This window comes from Lissotriton vulgaris, chromosome 3_1 (genome assembly GCF_964263255.1).
Source record: "Lissotriton vulgaris chromosome 3_1, aLisVul1.2, whole genome shotgun sequence".
Lineage (NCBI taxonomy): Eukaryota > Metazoa > Chordata > Amphibia > Caudata > Salamandridae > Lissotriton > Lissotriton vulgaris.
In genome coordinates this window covers 762,615,966-762,640,437 of record NC_141689.1, presented here as the reverse complement: position 1 = coordinate 762,640,437, position 24,472 = coordinate 762,615,966, and positions in this window count along the sequence as shown.

Genomic DNA, 24,472 nt, shown 5'->3' with positions numbered 1-24,472 from the left:
CAGCGGCAAAACATTTAGTAACTAGCGTGTTTACTCTGGGTACTACTGAACTTTGGGCAACTCCTATACGTCATTGCCTTCTTAAGAAATTAACAAAGAAAATAGTAAAGAATCAATCTTGGATTGAAGATAAGGCAGCCCTAACAAGGAGGTCGCCTGGCTGGATGATCTTGAACTCTTATTCCTCCCTGGCTGCACAAAAGTATCTAGCTTTGGGTTTTGCCAAACATACAAAAATTCAATTTTTAAAATACAGATTAGGCTTGTTACCATGCACAAAGCACTTTCAATATTGGCTGAAAAACAATTTGATCCTAATTGTGATTTATGTGGTACTCCGCAAGAAGATATGCTGCATCACCTCTGCACATGCAGGGAACTAACTGGAAATGAGACAGCTTTTAAAATCCCTTTTCAACCATAGCGGTATCTGCACAAGGATACAGGCTGTGCTGGCATGTTTTGCACCAGAGGACACACAGCTTAACTGTGGCTTTGTTGTTACGACAAGTGGAGAAGAAAATGCCTAGACAGAACAGCAATACAGCTGACAAGGAAAAGACGGATATTGCTAAAGAACTGCTTATTCCTTTAATGTATTGTAAACCATTTGGTTATAATGTCTTTTAATTGGTTTTGAAAATATTTTCAATAACTGATGACACGTAATGAGATATTTTGTAGCAATTGTTTTAAGTAACTCTGCTAAATAAAATAAACCTGAAACTTAAAACACTGGCTCAGCAATACTATGCCTGAGCCATGGTTAGAGGGCTACTTAAGTGGGTGGCACAACAGTTGCTGCAGGACCACTAGCAGCATTTAATTTACAGGCCTTGGGCACATGTAGTGCACTATTATAGGGAATTTTAAGTAAATTAAAAGTGCATATTGGAGATAAGCCAATATTATATTACCATGTTTTAGGGAGGGAATACATACATGAGCAAAGTATCTGAAAGTCAATGGACGGACACTTTCAACACTATCCTTCCGACACCTCTATCAATCTCTAACACGCTGTCACATCTAAACTACCTTGATATCTGACTGTTCCAACAAAGTTACCCCCATCAAAACCATCAAACTCAAGAGATCCACCAAACATGCCAGCTGCTACACAACAGAACAGATAACTACAAAATGCAACTGCAAATAACTGGAAAGGAAATGGCACAGCAGCAAGGAGACCACTTGCCAGATCACCTGCAAGATGTTGCTCAACCCATACCACCGACAGCTGAAAGAGGCAAGAAGGAACACCTTAGCTGACCGCAATGAAGCCAGGGCCAACCACAGCAAAGAACTCTTCAGCATTGTCAAGGAGTTCTCCAACCTCTCAGTGATGGGAAACATCATCGCCCCTTCTAAGAACTCTGCAGTGCCCCAGCAGACATCTTCCATGAAAAGATCTTCACCATGTACAAAAACATGAAACCTAAACCCAACACGGCTGACATACTCAGCCTTCCCACAGCCGCAATGTCCGACCACCGGATCATCAAATGGGACCAGCTCTCCATGCAGAGCACCACGGATATCATGAACTCCGTCCACTGAGGAGCAGCTACCGACCCATGACCTCACCACATGTTCAACCTCTGCAGCAAGACTATCAGGAGCAAGCTAACAGCTGTCTGCAACACATACATCACCTCAGTCACGTTCCCAGACAAGTGGAAGCACGCTAAAGACATACACCTCCTCAAGAAGCCATCTGCGGACCCAAAGAGCTAAAAAATGACCGACATATCTCTCTGTACCCCTTTGCCACCAAAGTCATAGAAAAGGCTATCAAACACCAAGTCATGGAATACTCATGAACAAAGATCTTCTGGACGCATCCCAATCCAGATACCACATGAGCAACAGAACAGAAACCACCCCGATTGCAGCCCCAGACAACATCAGAATCCTCCTAGATCGGTGAGAAGCAGCTGTCCTAATCCTCCTTGAATATCAGCGCCCTTAGACACTATGTCCCACTACAACCTGATCAAGATGCATTATCAGATTAGAATCCAATAGGATTTCTCAATTGGATTGCATCTAACCTCACCAAAGAGCACAGAGAATGTGCCTGCCACCATTCATGTCAGAGCCCAAAAACATCATCTGCATGCCCCACAGGGTTCATCCATCTTTGTTCAATGACCCCCCCTGGCCAACATCGTCAGAGACAATTGGCTGAACAATATAGCCTATGCAGAAAATGCCCAGTGCAACTGCCTCAAGGTCAACACATTCAAGACTGAAGTACTAATTTTCAGGAAAAACTCCTCCCCATCGGATAACTTCTGGTTGCCTGCTGCACTTGGACCTGTTTTCACCCCCATTGACAATGCACAGATTCTCAGCATCATCTTCGATAGCAAAGTTACCATGAAGAACCAGATTGATGCAGTCTCCTCTTCCTGCTTCCTCACTCTGCTCATGCGCCGAAAGAACTACAAATGTCTTCTAGTCTCCACCAGATGCACCATCATTCTTGGCCTCATCACCAGCTGCTTGGACTACAGCAACACACTATATGGAGAAACACCATGGACTTCCTCAGGAAACTACAGACCATTCCGAATGCAACAGCGAGACTCATCCTCGATGGGCCCCAATCACCCCAGTCGGGCCCACATCACCCCTCACCTGAAGAAAGCCCACTGGTTCCCCATCCACTAGAGATACCTATTCAAGATTGCTACAAAGCCCTACACAACAAATGATCAGCATACATTAACCACCGCCTGATATTTCACCAACCTTCCAGACTCCTGCGATCTGCGTTGCTCTCCTTAGCTTACCCCCCCACATCTGCTGAAGCAATAGTGGAGGGTGCTCCTTCTCCCACCTCGCCGGGAAGTCCTGGACCAGCCTTCCCCTCCATCTCCAGGCTTCACCCTCTCTTCAGGAGGTCAGAAGGTGACTCAAGACCTGGCTATTCAACTGATACTCCGAGCACATTGGACCACAGAGCCTGGATACCATCGCAGGTGATTAGCCGCACTTTATAAATCAGTTTTGATTGATTGATGCACTTTAGTACTGGTTAAAGTACACAGAGTCCTAAGGCCATCAAAAACAAGGTCATAAAAAATGGAGGAAGGCAAAAAGTTGTCGGGAAGACCACCCTGAAGCTGTCAGGTCCAACAGTGTTGGATGCTCAAAACTCTGCTATGTTCTTAAACTGATCCTGGGACTAGAAATGGGTGTAATCTTTAATTCTGTTGAGAAAATTGGAGAAATTTAGTACCTCTTGTAGCGTGGAATTCCTAAATAAATTCCAATGCTTCACCAGTGGAATTAATAAGAAAACTGCAAAATCTGCATGAAAACAACACCCGTAATGATTATTTATAGTACACTACCTTTTTGTTGTGTGGGTCAGGCTTGCTTTAGTCCACTTTCCATGGTGGTTTGGCCTTGTTTTGCTTGGGCGGTGCAAACAGCGCCAGTACCCATCTCTTGCAGACATGTGGGTCCCCCAGCAAGCTGGATAATTATGGCATTGGTCAGTAGCATGAATATAATAATTCCGGGTGTTAGTGTTTTGTTACGGTCTGATGTTAGCAGCTGCTGTTGACTGGCAGGGAGAGACCAGCTTCTGCTGTGACACTGGTTGCCTGGTCCGAAGGAAATGGAGTGAGATGGATCTAATTGTGTGTGGTTCATGGGATGCTATTATTTTGTTTCTTTGTTTCCCCAAGTGTGGTGTGTGTATCTGCCTGTCCCCCTCCCACTTGCAGGCAGAAAATGGGCACTCATTCCTTGAGCACGAGTGGGCAGTTGTTTGGGAGTCCATACGGTGGCTCATGTAACCATGCACTCAGATCACTGAACATGAACACAAGCATTGGTGTCCTCAGATAGTTTAAAACACTAAGGGGCAGATTTATGTTAACTGGCGCATCCCGAAGGATGCGCCAGTTAACGTGCGCCTCAGTGCGCCACAGCTACGCCACCCATGGTGCGCCGCATTTATAATGCGGCGCACCATGGTGCAAAAACGGCACAGATGCATGACGCATCTGTGCCGGAAATGTGGCACATTGCTGGAGTTGTGTCGCAAGCGCGACGCAGCTCCAGCAAGGCTCGGGGGTGCCCCATCTACACAATGCTGCATCAAGACCTACGCCTGCTTCAAGCAGGCGCAGGGTCTTGACGCAGCATTGGCCAGAAAGTGACTGAGTGAAATCTCATAGATTTCACTCAGCCACTTTCAGGAGGCGTTTCTGCGCAGGAACGCCCCCCCCCCTGCGCAGGAACGCCTCCTTATGGCGCAGTGCTTTACAACGTGACGCATCTCCTAGATGCGTCACGTTGTAAATAGGGCGCATTGTTTGCGCCGCAGTTGCGTCAAAAAAAGTGACGCAATTGCAGCGCAAAGAGGCGCAACGGCCTCATAAATCTGCCCCTAATTCTGAGCCTCCTGCATTGCCATTGCGTTAACTACATTGCAGGCGTGCTTTTCACAGGTAGCTAATTTGTTTGTACATCATGCAGAAGATTTATTCTGCCCCTCTGGCAGATGAGAATCTAATAAGAGGGCTGGTTTTCAACACAGTCGATTCAACAAAGTACAGATGGGTTGATCTTTCAGACCTTTTCAGTCAACCCCCTTCATTCATGCCAACACTAATTACTTCATATTGTCAAGCAATGGGTTGTGCCGGATGTTGTAAATATTATCCTCCATTAACATGCCAGCTTATCTAGCCCTTTCTCTATGTTGTTATTACCTTACTCTTCCAAAATGCGTTCTCAATTCTCATGTCTGACCTCAGCCAAGTTGCCTTCCAGACTTGAGAGTTAAAGTCTGGTCAGCTGGCGAAGTGGATGTTCGGTCTTTACTCTACAACAAAGCATCTACTTAATTCAATTGGATCCTCATTGTAGTTATTCTATGTATTACAATTTGGCAATGGAGTCGTGTGCTGACTAGACTGTGTGGGTGTTGAGAAAACTCACCCTCTGACAATGAAAAGGAAAAGAGGAGAACCGAAAGAATAAGGGAAGGCTGACAACACCTCTCCAAAAAGAGAAATCATGCCGTGCGGCACAACTACGATCGAGATGAAGTGGTAATTATTGCTCAAAAGCTGTTCAAGGGAACATGGCGGCCTGAACGGACGTGCTTTGTGAGGCTCCCCGGCCCAATGCCCCAGAGCACGGTGTAAACGGCGAAAACCCCCCCAAAACCCAGCTTAAACGGGTGTCGCTGAGGGGCACCCCGCCGCAGCACCCCCCTGGCCAGAATCCGGACCGGCGGAGTCACTTCACCGCGTCCACTGCTGCTGAGGCTGAGGGGACCGGCGCAATGGCGGCGCGGAGCTGAGGCTGCCCGGCGGGGCCGGAGAAGGTGGAGCAACCGGTGGATCTGCGGCGCTACCCAGCCGGAGACGGTGAGAGGCACTTGGACCCCGGCGGCGGCTGCGCACCCAGCACCTGACACCCTCTGCACTCGGGGCCCGCGCTCGGGACCCGCACGAAGGTCCGGCGGGCTCCCGCAAATCCTGGATCTCGACTGCAACGCTCTAGGAGCTGGTCTGCCGAGGCGCTGCTTCCCGCTCGTGAAGCCATCTGCGCAACTCCACCGGAGTAGCTGCCAGGCCTCGCGAACCCTGCACCTCGCGCCAAAAGAGCGCCCCTTACCCCCTCTGTCCGTGTCTACGAGATCCTGACTTGGACATCATGGCGCACTCCAGCCGGAAGGGGAATCGGAACATCGTGGACCTCTTGAATAAATCTGCACCGAAAGTGGAGAAGTCACAACCAGCGGCCTCCCTGAAGCCCCAGGGGAGCCCCCGGGGACAGGAAGAGGACAATGCCCCCATCACCAAAGCCTTCCTGGCCTCCCTCTTCAACACCCTGAGGGAGGACTTTCAAGCCCTGAAACAAGAGCTGACGGGGGAACAGCGGGAACTGCGCCGAGACCTGGATGGCCTGGGTGAACGGGTGGCATCGGTGGAGGAGTCGGACCAATCGCGCAGCATGGAGGTGGAGAGGCTGCAGCAAGAGATCATTAGACTACAGGACCAACAGGTAGACTTACAATCGCATTCTGAGGACCTTGAGAACCGCTCTCGACAGAACAACATACGGGTCCGCGGAGTCCCGTTGAAAGCTGTAAAAAATGATCTAATAGACTATTTGCAAGCACTGTTCCGGGAGATTCTGGGCGAGCCTCAAGACTTTGAAATACGAATCGACAGGGCGCACAGAGTTGGCCTGGCGCGCCGAGAGTCGGCCCCTCCACCGGATATTCTGGCTTTCCTCCCGGACTTTCCCCTCAAGGAGCGCATTCTTCGGGAGGCCCGCAGGGCACAGCCTATTCGATTCCGCGACGAACCCGTGGCTCTTTTCCAGGACCTTTCTCCCATCACTCTGCTGAAGCGCAAATCCTTCCGGATAGCGACAAACTTCCTGAGAGACAATGGAACACCCTACTCCTGGGGCCATCCGTTCCGCCTGATCTTTAAATGGAACGGCTCGCTTCATCAACTCAGGTCGCTCCACGACACCTGTGCCCTACTGAACATTGAAATGCCGGAGGGGTCTGAATCCAGAGATGCATCCCCACATAGATCACAGGACGACCCGTCGCAGCGGCCGAGGGGCTGTTGGCAGACAGTGCGACGACGGCGCTCCCCGAGAAACATCCCGAAGCCGGACCCCGCCACGGTCACTCAGGAGCGGGAGGCAGCGGTGCAAGAAGTGGCGGACAACACCGCAACAGATCTGTAAGCTTAAGAACTCTTGGGGGTTTTCTCTCATGCTATAATGACCTGGGGCGACAGGTCGGGGAGCCGCTAATTCGGCCACCGCCATGGTACCCCTTCTATTGACTTTCTACGGACCTGTGTCATACACAATTAGGCCAGAGACTTTGACTAGTTCCAGTTTTGGGGTTTGTTATGGGGAGGAGGGAGGGACGGAAAGCGGGGTGGAGGGAGGCTATGTTGTACCTAGAGGGGCACATCCTGTTGGGGTTAGGGGGGCTTTTTTGGGATGGGGGGTGAGAGGGATGATGGGGGGGTACAAAGTTGTGGGTGGGGTAAGGGGGGGAGAGTGGGTGGGGACCAGTATGCCAAGGGACTCCTACAGGATTCAGATGTTGACCAAGGCATGTCGTGCACGGCGGCGATACGCGATGCTCAGCTTAGGTTTTTTTGAACTCTTACAATATGACTGACACACTCAAAGTACTATCCCTCAATGTAAAGGGACTCAACAATCCAATCAAGCGGAGGGCTGTCATCTCATATCTCGAAAACTCGGGGGCTGATGTCTGCCTACTGCAGGAAACCCACCTCCTGATCAAAGATTGGCACAGAATCCGCTCACGGGCTTTTCCTCAGCAGTACTTCTCCTCCCTTCCGTCCAAGAAAGCTGGGGTGGCCATCCTAGTGTCCCGACGTTTCAGAGGCCGGGTGGGGACCAAGGTAGGGGAGATTAAGGGACGCCTCCTGGCCTACTCCTTCCTCATTGGGAACAGCGCGCTGACAATAGGCACCATATATGCTCCCAACACGGGTCAAGAACCATTTCTAAAAACTGCACTCTCCGAGACACTACAATCACCTCCCTCTAAACTGCTCATTGGGGGGGACCTCAATATAGTCATGGACACGAACAAGGACAGATCCGGGCACCGCTATGGAGATACTGGCGCTCTCTCGGAGGAGGGTGGGTCCTGGCTGCAAGAAAGGGGCATTCTTGATCTATGGAGGGCGGCGCACCCCAACGCAGAGCGCTTCACCTTCTACTCCCATGTACATCGTACATACGCGCGTCTAGATCACTTCTTAGGCTCTTCGGAACTGCTCCCTCAAGTAGCCGACGTTTTCATTGTCCCAGCGGCCCTTACAGATCACGATGCGGTGGAACTGATGCTCCGTATACCCACGGTACCACGCACTCCTGGCTCTGGGCGACTCAACGAACCCCTATTGCAGAGGCCGGCTGTTGTTCGGCAAATCCACAAATGCATCTCGGACTACCTCGCCACCAATGACACCCCTGCAGTTTCGGTGTCGTCTCTCTGGGGCGCCTTGAAGGCAGTAGTCAGGGGGGAGCTGATCGCCATCGCAGCTGCTGACGCCAAGGTCCGCAAAGAAAAGAGAGCTGAACTCTCAGCACAAGTGGCTGAACTTGAAAGAGTTCATAGCCGCACATGCGCCCCGAGGATCTGGCGTCAACTGAAAGCCGCCAGGGCCCAACTAGCCGGCATCGATACAGACAGAGCGGAATTTGCCGCTCTTCGCCTCCGCCATACGTACTACGTAGGAGGTAATCGCACCGGACGCCTTCTTGCCAGTGCCTTAAAAGCCAAAACTCACCGCTCAAAAATCACTACTCTCTTGGACGACTCCGGTACCGCGCTCACTGAAGACACGCAGGTAGCTAACGCCTTCCGCTCCTTTTACGCTTCTCTGTACAGTGAAGACAGAGTCTCGCCGTCCGACATTGACGCATACTTGCAATCGGCGGCAATCACGCCACTATGCCCAGCATCAGTGGAGGCCTTAGATGCTCCCATCCGCCCTGATGAGGTCCTGGCCGCCATCTCACGCCTCCGCCCGCTCAAATCACCGGGCCCTGATGGCTTTTCCTCGGGCTTCTACAAGCTCTTCGGCCATGCACTAGCTCCGGTACTCACGAGATTGTTTAATTCCTTCGAAGGCCCAAGCTCCATCCCGCCGGACATGCTGGCAGCTGACGTAGTGGTGCTGCCCAAACCGGGCAAATCCCCGACGCACCGCTCTGCGTTCCGTCCAATCTCCTTACTCAACTTAGATTTAAAGCTATTCACTGGGGTGCTGGCGGCCCGCTTGGGCCCCTGCCTTCCGGGTATCCTCGAGCCGGATCAATCGGGCTTTGTCCCGAACCGACAATGCAGTGATAACACTAAACGATTACTGCACCTCGTGGATAAATCTCACTTTCAGGTCTCGGATTCGGTGCTTCTGGCCATCGACGCGGAAAAAGCGTTCGATCGTGTCGACTGGACCTACTTACAAAAAGTCCTGCAGCGATACCAACTGGGCGGCCGGTTCCAAGCATGGATCGCGAGCTGCTATCACCATCCTATGGCCCGGGTCCGGCTGGGCGGCCTCAAATCGGACCCCTTCGAAATTCAACGAGGCACACGTCAGGGGTGCCCCCTCTCGCCCCTTCTGTTCGCCCTGTACGTGGAGCCCCTGGCGCAGAAAATCCGAGACAACCCTCGCATTAGCGGTATCTCCTTTGGCCATGAACCCCACGTGGTGGGACTGTACGCCGATGACATCATCGCTGCTTTGGACCGACCGTCCAGCTTTATACCTGCTTTCCTGGAGGAAGTGGAGAGCTTCGGAGCGGGTTCGGGCTTCAAAATCAACCGGGGGAAATCCTTGATCTTACCCCTGGGCAAGAACGCCCTTCCTATTACCCCACCACCTGATTTTGGCTGCGACTTGCAATCCTCCGCGCAGCTTCCATACCTGGGGATTACCCTCACTGCTTCCACGGACTCAACGGTGACCCTTAACTATAAAACACTTACCTCTCAAATTCGAGCCGACCTCGCGCGCTGGTCAAAGCAACCCCTCTCCTTGTTGGGCCGCATAGCGGCTGTAAAAATGTCAGCCTTGCCCAAGATCTTATACGTCTTCCAGACCCTTCCGGTCACGCCGCCGCCAGGTACGATTGCTGACTTGCAAAATGCCTTCCACCAGTTCATCTGGGAAAAGAAACGCGCACGACTGCACAAACAGGTGGCGCACAGACGCATTGACGAGGGGGGACTCGGGATCCCTAACCTCAAGCAATATTTTCAGGCCTCACAGCTCCGCTATTTAGTGGAATGGTACAGGCCGGAGTCGGAAAAGAGATGGCTCTTTCAAGACAGAGCGATGGCTCAGATGTCGCTGTGGAAGGTACCGTTTCTTGCCCGCCAGCATAGACCGCGATACCTTCTCCGCTCCCCGGTTACTCGCACCGTCATGAGGACGTGGGACACGGTGGCGGTCAGGCGGGGCCTGACGACCTTCCCCTCCCCACTCACTCCGCTCTTTGATAACCCGGACTTTCCGCCGGGCACCGATCCCCGTGCCTTCCTGCAGTGGCGGAGCACAGATTGCCGCTCAGCCGGTCATCTCTTTGACCTAGAGGGCTTCCTCCCCCTTGCCGACATCACACAAGGCTACGGAGTGACTAAACCTCACAGGTTCCAATACTTCCAGCTGCGCCACTGGCTCACGCACCCGGACCACGCTCCCCTAGTTGCTCGACCAATGACGCCGTTTGAGAAATGGCTGATCACGAAAGACTCGGATAGGCACCTGATATCGGACCTTTACAAAATGTTATCACCTGTGGCCGGCCCAGTTAAAACGGCGGGGCAAAGGCGCTGGGAATCGGAGCTCGGAAGAACACTTTCGCCCATGGAATGGGGGTTTGTATTCTATAGAGCGGCACACACCACCCGTAGCACTGCCGCCAGGGAGTCAGTGATAAAATTGGCCATCTACTGGCACCTTACTCCGGCAAGACTCAATCAGGGCAATCCTCTCCGAAGCGCTCTGTGTTGGAGAGGCTGCGGCGCAAGGGGCACTCTGACCCACCTCCTGTGGGACTGCGACGCTCTGCAAGGGTACTGGAAAGCGGTACTGGATGATATTGATTCCACCTTTGAAACTGAAGTCCCGCGCTTTCCTGCATACACTATCCTAGGGCTACCCAATGCGCTCACATTTCCCTTAAGGTCACTGCGAGGCAAACAGATGGGCATCGCCATGCAAGCAGCGTCGCAACACGTTCTGTCACTCTGGGGTTCCACCACATTACCCACCCACACTGGCTGGTTACACAAACTGTGGTTCACACTGGGCATGGAACGCATCCAGGCCACACTCACACAATCGACTGACTCCTTCCAGAAGACCTGGCACCCGCTCCTGTCCCTCTTATCCAGGGAATTTCACGAAATCACTTGCCCCAAATACCTTCGCATTCTGCGGCTCACAGACCCACCACAGGCTCCGCCACAACCTTAAACACCTTGCTACTTGTCAGCCCGGGAGTGCACTCAGAGAGACTCCGAACTACTGGCATACTGGTCGGGGAGGGGGGAGGATGGAGGGGCTGTTGGGTGGAGGGTGGGTGGTTGAGTTCTTCCTTTGGTTTTGTTTGATTGTAATTCTTACATGGCACCTTCAACTATATGCCGGCATCGCCATACTGTGTAGGTGTGATTTATATGCTTCTGAATGGCCTCTCAGAGAAGACGTGCCTGTCTGTCTCGCTCGCTACATAACCCTACTGCATGCTTACCGCCTTACTGTGCCTGTTATTCTTGCTCTTGAACTTAATAAAACAAATTTGAAATTAAAAGCTGTTCAAGGAAATAATCGGACATTTGAGGAAACACTTATGTCATCACTCCAACAGTGAGCTTTGTTTGTGGTATTTACAACAGCGAACTCGGTGGCGTGGCCCATGTCGCTTAACAACCGTTGTTGCTAAGTGCGAGTGCCTTCCCACTGTTCTCGCAAGGAAATCTGACGTGGTCTAGACTTACATGTCGAGCGTCCCTTGGCAACAGCGTATCGCCATGATTGGGTCTGACTGACGTCCTCATATCCTACGGCCTTACGTAATTACGTAGGCAGCCATTTTAAAAACTTTATTTTCATTGTTACGAGTGAAACAGTGAACGGACTGGCTTATGGTGACACGTTCATTTTTCAACGAAAGCTGAGTGCACGCACAAGTATACGGATTGTCCATAAGACAGAATTTAATTCGTTGAGAGTTATAATTTTACAGTACAAACAGAAAATTGGAACTGATTGCTTTCGGGAGCATTTAAAATCCAAAGTTTATGTCTTTTAAAGAGTAGACTTACATGTTCTTGCACTTGTCGATGTAGCCTGGTGGTATGCCCAACATTTAGGAGTTTAGTGTTATAGTGTGTATCTGTAAGCTACATTACTAACCAGCATTCACAGTTTTTTTAACATTTTTGAACATCCTTTGTGTAGTAGTTGTTTAAAATTATTTCAAGCTACAATAGCTCAACAGGTCAATGTGACACTACCTCCACCTTTCCTCAGCGAACCTGGCACACCATCAATAGCTTGGGAGGATTGGATTGTCATGTTTGACAATTATATTGAGGCTTTAGATGGTCAAGATTTTTCTTCGAAAAGGAAAAAAGCATTGTTGTTAACAGCTTTAGGGAAAGAAGGACAACAAGTGTTTAAATATCTTTCTCAAGTACTACAACCAAGTGGGCAATCATCATTGGATGATTTTAAAGAAGTTGTTTCAAGGTTAGAATTAAGATTTGCAAAAGAAGAAAATCTGGTAATGAACAGATATAAATTCTATAAAACCAAAACAACGCTCTGAGGAATCAATTGAAGACTTTGTAGCACGCTTACATGAACTCTCAGTTAAATGCAACTTTGGTCACATGACTGAGGAATTAATTTGTGACCAATTAATTGTTCAGTGCAACAATAGGAAGATGCAGGAGAGACTGTGGGCAGCTAAAAACCCACCTTTAAAACTATCTATAGATTTAGCTAAAGTTGTGGAAAAATCGGAAAAATGCATAAAAGAGATAGAAAAATGTAGATCACAACAACAAGTTTCTGAAGTCTCTGAAAAAGAGATGTATGAAAACGAAAGTGGTAAGATAGCTGTAGTTAAATCTAAAGGTAACAGTTTTCAAAGGAAAACTTACATTAGTAAGGATAATAATAAGTTTTGTTCAAGGTTTGGCAGCAATACCCACACATCAGATGCTAAATTCTGTTTTGCAAACAACAAAGAATATTTGAAATGTGGTAAGTTTGGTCACTTTTCAAGGATGTGTAAGTCCAAGGTCAGAGCAAGAGTAGCCGTTATAGAAAATCATAAAATAGAAATCAAAAGAGATTTGAACAAGATATTAGTTGTGGATGATCCAGAGGGCAACACTTTTGATGAGAAAAGAGAAAATAGATCTAAGGCAGATTTTATCATTGATGGCCAACATGTTACTCTTATGGTGGACACTGGTTCGAGGTGGACAATTATTCCCCAATCCTTGTTCAAAAATGTTTGGAGTAACAAGTTACTTTTAGATAGTGACATATGCCCGACAATATATAAAGGAGAAACCATAGAACTCATAGGCTACTTTGAAAGTGAAATGTGTTTCATGCATAGGTCTACTAGGGGTAAAATGTATGTTTCATTAGATGGACCACCCATATTGTGATGGATTCATCAATATGACTTGCACATTATTGTGAATCCGAGAGCGTCTGTTCAAGTTATGGTAGGGGATCAATAATATTTTAATGAATGCAAAGAATGTTTTCAGAGATGAATTGGGGCAGTTGCAAGGTTACGAACATAAGATCATATTAAAAGATAATGTCATCCCAGTACAACACAAACTAAGGAGAGTACCACTTGCAGTCAGGGAAGAGGTAACAATTGTTATCAATGAGATGCTCCAAGGAGGTATAATTGAACCTATTGAGGTTTGAACTTGGGTGTCTCCGGTCGTGATTACCCAAAAACCGGATAAAAAATGACATTCTGTGTGGATCTGAGGTCCTTAAATAAGAATGTAGTAGGAGACGTTTTTCCACTTCCCAACATAGGAGAACTATCATCCATGTTGCAAGGTACGAAATTCTTCTCTAAGCTAGACTTAAAGAGTGCATACCATCAGATAAGTCTTCATGATGAGTCAAAACACCTTACAGAATTTATTACCAGTGAGGGTACCTTTCAATTTACTATGCTACCCTTTGGTCTCATATCTGCGGCCAGTGTCTTTCAACACATGGTAAGTGAAATTTTCAAGGGTATTAAGAAAGCTGTGTACTTTCAAGACAATATACTGGTCTTTGGGAATACTATTTCAGAACATAATGAGATAGTGAAAAATGTCTTTCAAAGATTGAGAGAGGCAGGGTTGACTTTGTGTAAGGAGAAATGCTCTTTTTTAGTCCAAGAAATAGAATACTTGGGTTACGTAGTTTCAGCTGATGGTGTGAAACTAAAAAAAAATCCTCTTGAAGCCATACAATTAGCTCCTTGCCCCTCGGACAAGGATCAACTCAGATCCTTTATTGGTTTTATAGAATTCTATGCAAAATTTGTAAAACATTTTGCAGACAAAATAGCCACCCTGAGAGCGTTTTTAAAGAAAGGAGCAATGTTCTGCTGGAAAGAAGAGCACACTGATTGTTTTAATAACCTTAAAACGGAATTGTGTGACGCAAAAGTATTGACAAATTTTGATATCAAACTATATTCCATCTTAATGGTAGATGCTAGTAACATTGGTTTGGGTGCGGTTTTGTTGCAGAAACATAAGGAATGTGAGAAGACAATTGGCTTTGCTTCTCGACCCCTGACTTTATCGGAACGTTATTACTCGGCCATAGAAAAGGAGGCCTTAGCTGCTGCATGAAGTACTCATTACTTTAGAACATATTTTTGGGGTACAAAGTTCCAAATCATATTTAATCACAAGCCATTAGTTAATATAATGGCTCCTGGGGGCACTGGTAAAGGTTCTCCCAGATTAGCAAGACTAGCATCGAAACTACAAGAATATCAATTTGAGTTGCTCTATGTTCAGGGTTGGCGCAATGTGCAAGCCAATTGCCTTTCTAGATTACCAATTAAAAGTGTGGGTTCACATAATGATTTTTTTGTAGATCAGGAAGAGAGTACTGTGGCCTTCATTCAAGATGTTGAAACTCTGGGTGATGGTACTTTTTCAAAGGAAGAATGGTGTTCTGATATGGGAAAACATTTGGTTCTTAACAAAGTTATAGATCTGATTAAATTGGGTACCAGACGTGAAAGTTGTGTAGTGCCTTCAGTAGACCATATTTGAACGTTTTGGACGAATTGTCTGTTCTAAACAATGTAATTCTAATGAAGGGAGACAAATACATTCTGCCATTTTCTCTCAGGACAAAATTACTCAAAATCACTCCTGAGGGACATCTAGGGCAAACCCTCACACTATGGTGGCCCTCAATGGATGCACAAGCAGGATCTTGGGTTGAAAATTGTGTGAGTTGTAAATAAAGTGAAGCTTCTGATCCCAGTTCAAGTGTAAGTCTAACCACTTCTGTTAATCAACCATGACACAGTGTAAGGAAATCATCCAGATGACTTGCTCATCTGGGAGTTTTTCTAATGAGGCTGTCCAAAAAATGGTATGGGCTTATCGCACCACTGCGCACAAGCAAGATATTAAATCTCCTTTTGAACTCATGTGTGGTAGAAGCCCTAGTACGAAACTTACACCTTCCTGGTTAAAGAATTATAAGTATTCCATTTTCTCTCAGCACAGTCAAGACAGCTTTTCATGCTCTATTTCTGTTGATGACTTGGTAAAAGTTAAACCAGGTAGAGCGACTAAGGGTCTCTCTAAATTTAGAGGCCCATTTTTGGTCAAACATGTTTATCCACATTATGTGGTATTAGATAATAATGAAAAATTGAATTATCGTACAGTTGCTCTGTATCACAAGAATTCTTTGAAAAATAGATGTATAGAAAAGTCTCATCAAACTGTATACAACAGTGAGTACATGCTTTCTGATCAAGTAGAATAAGAATTAAGTTCACCTACAACAACCATGGCTACGAGGGAGGAAGGTGATGGTGAGGCTTCTCATCATATGGGTGTACATGAATTTGGTAACCAAGAGAATGCCTCACATACTTATAATGACATTACTTAAGATGTTTCAGCTTTTGACAATACTAAAAATTCAAGGTGTCGTCGACCACCTGCTTATTTGAATGATTATATTTGTTAATATATCATTTACACTTTGCCGATTGTCTTCATTATGTTAAGGGAAGGAGATGTGTTGTAAATATTATCCTCCATTAACATGGCAGCTTATCTAGCCCTTGCTCTATGTTGTTATTACCTTACTCTTCTAGAATGCTTTCTCAATTCTCATGTCTCACCTCAGCCAAGTTGCATTCCAGACTTGACAGTTAAAGTCTGATCAGCTGGCGAGGTGGACGTTCAGTCTTCACTCTACAATAAAGCATCTACTTAATTCAATTGGATCCTCATTGTAGTTATTCTATGTACTACACCGGACCGGGAGTCCACCGGGCTTTATGAGGCTTGGAAACCCCCTTATTGTATGTGGATCACATCTGGCTCGGGCCCTTATCCCCGGCAGGTAAACAAATGGCCCCCCTTTTCTAAGTGGAAAGCATGCGCTTCAATACATGGCATAAGCTTGGGAGCAGAATGAAGGTGACTATTTTGTGGGCAATTAAAATGTAATTGAAGCAGCAGCAGATTGTTTCTGTTCTTCACAGTGCAGAGAGAGGTCAGGCCCTCGTACTAGGGATGGGCAAAACGCAATGGATTCTCTGAGAGTTTTTATGTAACTGTGCAGAATTCAGTAAAGTCCACTCACCTCTAGTTAGGACCTAGAATAAGGGTCCTCAAAGAAAGCAGATGTGGTTTTGAACTGTTTCAGAATTTAAGTCTGTCTACTCTCCTCAAAAGAAGACCAAGTTTTGTGACTTACCTTGGGGTGGATGTAACTTGTGTGATTCCGTGTAGCATAATCACACTGATTAACCTGAGAATTTCAGAAGATTACTTCTACGTTTAGTGCTATTTCCTAGCACAAAAATGCTGAATAATTTTGCCTTAAGAAATACTTCTAAATGCAACAGAGCACAAATGGCAAGCACAAGCAGCTACCTGCAGTCACTAAATGTGGTGTTGGGGTATTTCTACCAACTTACTAGCAGCATTTGGCACTATTTTCTTAGCAAAAATGCACCCATGGTCCCGAATAGATGTGAGGATGCATTTTCACCAAGAAACAGTCCTAAATGCAGCAGAACATGAATATAGTGTGTGAGGGGCTGCTTATGATCACAAAATATGCTCTTGCCATAGGATTTGTTACTCTAAATTACTCTTAAATACTCTAGCAGGAGCAACTGTGTAATTATTGGTAATTCCTTGTCAAAGATTAACGACGAATTACCAAAATTACTCTAATTACTTCAGCATAATCTAAATTTTGCCAAAGCCTAGACTTAACCCTTTCGTCATCAAAGGAGCTGTTTTCAATATCTGCTGTGTGAAATTTAAGCTTTCCACAAGGAAGAAGGATCTGCAAAAAAGTGCACAGTCACATTAATACCTCAATGAAATGGCTCTTATTTTTAAATGCATCATTCTGAACAATATATGTTTTTTTGGAGGTGTGGTGTTAATTTCCTGTACATCCCAATTACTTAAGAAGGGGAGCCTTGTCTACTGACTTGTTTTAAAGTTGTTAAGGTGTTTAAACGTGTTCAAGGGTATAGGCATTTGATTTGACTTGTATGAAGAACAGAGCAACTTGCATGAGATACTTACAGTACATTACAACTGTTGCTGTACCCTTGGAAGTAAAAATGGGAGTGAGGCCCTGTGAAAGGGACGGAAAAATGTTTGATAGAGCATTGAATACAGACAGTGTGTATATGAGGTCAACCTACATTTTTACAAATCAAACTTACTGTAGTACACCAGTACACTATACAATACTTCTTCAGTGAGTCTTGCGTACTCGCTCTTTACTTCCTTTCCGATATAAACTTTCATCAGTGAAAAGGCCCTTTCAACATTGTCAGTTGAGATGGACAACGCTACCTATAACAGCCAGAACTCAATTTGCTAACTCTGGTCACTGACATAGCTTTCCATGCCAACACTGGTGGCATCTGAAGATTGTGGTTCTCTGCAAAAGGTTCCACAACATATGCGTTAAACTGACCTCAGAGTCATTGAAGCAGTCAAAAATGAAGCAGTACTTTTCAAAGTCCTGAGAAAATTTCCCTTGATGGAAGGGATCTAGAACTTGTGCAGAGTACCACAGTGAGGCTTCATTCACTTCAAATGCCAGGGTTGGTGAAGGGACATTTCTATGCATCATTGCAAGCCATTTCTCATGAACTGTAAAATAAAATTTCCTAAATTGCTCCTCAACATTTCTTTGCTTACCAAGTGGCAAGCAATCTAACATGGAACATGTTGCAGTGCCAAAGTCACTAAAGATGTTGCCCACTCTCCTCTCAAGGAGATGTTTCACATCAACACCAATTCTGCTGAACACTTGGTAGACAACGGTGTTTTCAGACTCTAGTTTGTTTATTTTGTCCACTACTGCAGTCATGTTTTCCTGAACAAATCTAAGAATACAGTAGAGTGTACTTTTTTCAAATCGCTATTAGTATACAACCGAAGAACCTCCTCTTTCTTGCCTTTGCCATCATCACTAAGCAAAGATTCTGTAAACGGTCGCCACATGAATAACATAGCATTCAAGGCCTCTAGGACTCTAGGCTTCTAGGACTGAGAACCTCCAGCTAAATGACACAATTGGGATGACTCTTTCTTTTATGCTACACAAAGCACAAAATTAGACATATTTATATTTTAGTTACTGAGCATAAATAAGATTTTGATATTTTCCAATGTTCTATAGTTTATAAAATAATTAAATAAGACCTATAACATGCTTCTAAACCCTGCATCTTTAGACCAAAGACCACAAAAATGAAAAAAGCAAAAGGAAGACACAAATTTTTTAGTGACATCCCTGAACAACAAAACTCAAGCAGAATGTTAGCCCAGTCTTTCTTGCTGCTACCTTGCATAACAAAGTTACATTGTATTGACCCCTTCAGGAAGAAATAAAAAAGACTCTTTCACTTTCCTTTTTCTTTCTTTGAATGGCATTCAGTTTGTGGTTTTGCAGGTGTTTATCGGTGTTTATATGTTTACACTGGTGAGGGCTATTTCCCTTTTGGTGGTCAGTTATTATAGATTTAAACCTAAAACAGGATAGCCTGACAATACCGCTAGCTGCCAAGGGGGTCACAGTTTTCAGGGTAAGTGTGATGTGCTCAAAATATTTACTCCTGTGATGAGTTTTATTGCCAGATGTAGGGATACTTTCAGAGAAGCAAGGTGTAGGTTAAGCATTCATTAACCATTTCCATACTCCAGTCTTGATACAATCTGGTTTTGAACCACTGTTTTGAAATCAGCGGCCAGAAAAAGAGACTTTAGCCTTCTCAGAAGTTTCAGATGGTTTTGTATTGTATATGTTACCACATTTTCGTGACCCTGAAGATTCAAATATTTGTCATGTTGAAATCAAGATATTTCGTACTACATTCCTTGATTTTAGGTTTCCATGAAAAACAGTGGTTGGATAGTGATTCAGTTTTGTATTGTTGATATGATTAAGTACTCTTGTATTTTGAGAGTTGAGCTTTGGGTGGTGAAAAGTAAATTGGGAACGAATGTCCTCTAGAATTGTCCTCCAGGAATGCGAATTTCAGTTGAAGCTGTGTAATAAAAATTCCAAGAAATGTTTGAGAGTTTCCTTAATGTGATGAGAGGTTCTACTTATAGTTTGGAGAGAGCTGTGGAGATGTTTTGGCATTTATTAGAGGATCTAAACCTCAGAGAACCTCATTTACTTTTATTTGTTGGAAGAGGATTTCTCAGTAACATTAAAGCCATCTTTGGACTCTTCATTTTATTCCCATTCCTCTCTTTAGGATGTTCTGCATTGTGTTGTGATTAAGTGTTGGAATGTGCTTTTTCTGCAGGGTCACCCTGGACTTTTTGCCTATCTGCTAGTCCCTATTTTGAATTTTATCCGTGCTATCCAGTGGTAAAGTGCTTTATCCCTTTCTTTCAACATGGTAAGATTGGTATACACATGATTAGTTCATTTAATGTGCCTATAATTCCCTAATATATGGTACCAAGTGTACACAGGGTCTGTAATTTAAATACTACTAGTGGACCGCTGCACCCTGTAATAGCACTGTTAACGAGGTCTCTAATCCTACCATTGTAGCCTGGCTGTGCAGTTTTAGAACTGCACATTCCACCTGTGAAAATAACCCCCATTGACAGGCCTAAAATGTTCTTTTAAATGTGTGGTTTATGCTCCCTACAATGTGTTGTTTTCTGTAAGTTCACCAGCTGTTTTAGGTAACTCACTGAATTACTAGTGTATTAGGTCTTAGAATAAGAAGTATGTTTCTTTCTTCATTATTGTTGTTTTGCTTCAAAGGTGTTTTAAATATTTTTTTGTTAAGTCAAAACCCTCTTAATGAAGAAAGGACAGTGTTTGTGAGTGGGGACGTTGTAACTAAGTTTAAACTTGTAAAGTGGGGATGGGGTTTAGGATTCTTAACGTTAGATTTAGTTAGGGTATTAGTTATGTGTTAAGTGTAGTTATTGGCACTCATTTGCTCCATTGTTTGTGTGTTATGTGTTAAGTCCAAGGCTCAGGGGATAAATTTGTGCTGGACAGGAACGTGCTAGTGATGGGAGGCTCAGAGCTATTCAGGGAAGTGTGTGGTGTACTAGTCCTTCTATCTGGAATTGTGAAAAGGATCTGTTACATGATTACTAAGAGCTGATTGTAGAGTCTAAAAGGTTGCTGCAGCACATTCAAGTGGTGTTGTGGGGGGTGGTTCAGGTGTATTTTCTGGCCTGGTGTATTTGTGTCCTTCTAGAGTTTATGTAAGGTTGAGAATAATGAGTCAAATGCTTTTTAACTGGCATCCTAGATTCAGGTGGTGATATTCCTTGTTCGAAATTACCATCTTTTGCTTTGTCTTCACTTCATTTTTTGCCTTCACTTTGTGTTCTTGTTGAATCTTTTTTTTGTTGGCTTTTGGACTCTTTATTTCGTTAACCAGTGGTAAGGTGATTGTGCTCTCCCTTCCAAACATGGTACAATTGGTGTACACCTAATTGGCATATTTCATTTACTTATAAGACTCCAGTATATGTCACTATATGTACCTAGGACATGTAAATTAAAAGCTACTAATGAGGTGTACCACTTATTATGGCACACATGAAAGTAGCACTGTAAAACATGTGTTGTTTTTTTTTTCAATGCAGCCTATATATGCAGTTTTAAAACTGACAATTCTACCTACATTAAAACATTCAGCCTAGAGACAGTTTATCCTTACCTTAAGGAGGATTTTTACACAAGGGCAGACCCACGCAGGGGTCTGTCAGAATATCAAGGAAGATCCATAAATAGGCTTTCAACATTCGAAGAGACATCTTCTTCTGAATCAACTAGCGACTCTGAACCAGGTAAAGCACCATCGGACAGGAATCAACAAAGATCGAGTTCTTTTTTAGAAAAGGGCCAACAGAAAAAAGTTAGCTTCAAAATACAACCTTGGGAGATGCGGACAAGGTGTTGGTTTTACAAATCATAACTCCATCAGCCATTGTTAATCTATCTAACAAAGTACTCACAAAGGAAGAATAACAAATGCTGGAGTTAGGCCTCAAATCTGTACCCAGCAAACACACTGACTTTGCCCGAATGAAGAATGAAGCAGTGGAATGTTTCCGTAATATAAGGCTAAAACAATTTTTTTCCACAAAAGATAATTGGCAGTCAAACGTACTATCAGATCTTGCCAATAAATCAAGCCTTATTCCACCAACTCATATGATGCCAAAATAGATTTTGGCTTTTAAAAAAGTGGTGCTTTCATCTATTCATCAACATGAGAAAAAGAAATCATACAACAAGTACAACATAACAACAAGCCAAGAAAATGCGATTGAAGGACTCAAAGAGGATGATTCTATAGTCATTTAGCTTGCGGACAAGTGCGCTGCCATAGTTGTTTGGCCCAAAGCAGCTCATACAGTGGTATTGTTACATTGACAATATTTGGTGTCTATGGAATGGCCCTGAAAGTGATCATGTGTGGTTCCATGATTGTATAAAATACAGACAATGTACTCTTACTAGAGGTACTATCTGTTCAACATTTCTTGACGTGGAAGTCAAGTCGATTGACAATAAATTGACAGTGTCGCTGCATAAGAAACCAACAGACAAGAACACCATGTCACACTACAGGAGCTTCCACCCAAGATGTTTACAAGATCATTTGCCTTATGGACAACTGCTGAGAGTTAGGCAGAATTGTTCTCAAAAGGAAGATTATGAAATCCATGCCAGCGTGCTAAGTGATCAACTTAAGCTGTGATGGTATCTAAAGGAATTGCTCAGACACGCAATGAAACATGCATGGTTCATGCCCTGAGACAGTTTACTCACGAAGAAACGAAAACAGCAGTTGGATAAACTTGTTTTTGTATCTATCTATTGACCGGATGCTAACAAATTTTGCCAAAATCATTCTAAAAACTGGCACCTTATGAAAAATCTTGAATATGCACCACCACCCCCACTCTTCGCTATGAAGAAAAATGTCAGCATCGGACAGCAAATAGATCCCAATGGAACCTAAAAGGCCACCATATATGTGGTAATTGCTCTATGTGAGAAACAGCTATGAAAGGAATAGATTTCACACATAATAATATTACATGTTCACGGAAAGAGTTTTCGAATTGTAAAACTAAGAACATGGTATATGCCATTATATGCCCTTGCCAAAAGCTCTACGTCGGTAAAACAAATCAAGAGGTGTAATGTTTAACATCTCTCCAGAAATAAAATGAAGGTGGTCTCTCCGCCTATGGTCAATCATTTCTTTGAAAGAAATCACACTGAGAAAGAATTCAAGTGGAAAGTTTTATGAGCCATAAAACCGAGCCCTAAGGGAGGCAACACTGAATCTACGCTGTTAAGGCAAGCGGCATATTTCATTTTAAAATTCAATTGTACCATCCATTGACTAAAGGAACTGTCTGAAATAGGCTGAGTTCAATAGATAAACAATCCATCTCACAACGTATTAACAATACAGAAATAATTGTAAGACATTCCTCACTGATGCAGCTTAACTCCAATACCGAGAATGCAATATCCTCGGCCCTTTGGTCCACACGTCTCCATTGATATAAAAACCGGAAGTCTAGTGTGCCGCGCACCTGCGGTTAGACTAGGGAAATGCTGGTGAACCAACAGCTAGAGACACGAGCTAGTAAATCGGATTAAAGTCGAACGTTCGTGAAGCAGCAAATCAGCGCACACGCTGCAAGTCTCTTTGACTTTCCTTAATTGTTTTTTGCCGAAAATCTTGTTATTTGGTAACACGGACATTGTTTGAGAAAACTAGCACGTAGGCCACAAGTCTCTCTGACTTCTCTATTAATTCCTTGTGGAAAATCTTGATACTTTGTGACATGGACACTGATTGCCTTGAAATACAATGCGGCGTTCACTATTGAAAAGTTATTCATGAAGCTTTCAACAGTGCCTTTCTGTTTCTGATTCAAACAAATTGTGTATCCTTAGTGCACATGCATCTAAAATACACTTTCAGGTAGATTCATCAAGCCGAAATCGGCTCGCAAAGGGCCAGATTCTTTGAATCTGGCCCTTTGGGAGCGCTATTTTTGCATTTGGGATTCATCATCCCAAATGCAAAAATCGCAATTCTAGAAATCGCTAAATTGCGATTAATTGCATTTAAGGAATCTCAATTTGAGATTCCTTAAATGCAATTCATGAACCATTTAAAAATTGCAAATTCGCAACCTGGGGCAGCTATTTACCGCGAAGTCTAAGTATGTGGTAAATAGCAAAAACTTAGAAAAATGCACTTTAGTGCATTTTTCTAAGTTGTATGTTACACACAAATATGTCCTTTGGACATGTGTGTGCGCAACACCAGTGTACATTACCATTTCAGGGGTGCTACAGGGTGTCCTTTGGACACCCTGGCACCCTTGAAATTGCTTCCTTATTTAGGCCCATAGGAATGAATGGAAAAAGCCATTCCTTATTTGGGATTAGCAATTAGCGAATCGCAAATAAGGAAGCAGCAGAAATCGCATAAAATATTGCGATTTCTACATGCATCCCGTTTTGCGAGTCTTTAATAGCGAATCCTTAAAATTCGCTATTAAGGACTCGCAAAACATGACCATGATGAATCTGGGGGTAGATTCCTTATCTCACAGAACGAAGAAATTTGAAGCCTTGTTTACAGAAATTTCAGCATAGGCTACTTCGAATTACTGATCACAGGTACAATTAATACGGGTGGCTCAAAATCACTCAATAAAAATTGGGGAGGGCAAGCTCCAATTTATTTTATTTTATTTGTTTCTTTAGATTACACCCGATCACGACCCTGATGAGAACCCCACAAATGGTGTTGAGGTTTAAAACTTGTCGGCACCTCTCACCAGTGGTATATCTTTATTGAATTGGAATCCTATCATGGGGAATAACATTTTGTGTAAATATGATTATCCATTGATAGACCAAAAAAAGTGTTCCCTTTTGCAGCAACCTTTCAACATGGATTTTAATGTGGTTTATGAATGACCGCTTAGGTTGCTGGTTCTTTGTTGAAACCATGACTGTCCTTGAGTTTTATGTACTGTAATGTGCATTGTAATGTGTTGTTCCAAACTTATGTTAACTGTCTAAATGTTTATATTTCCCTTGTTCTT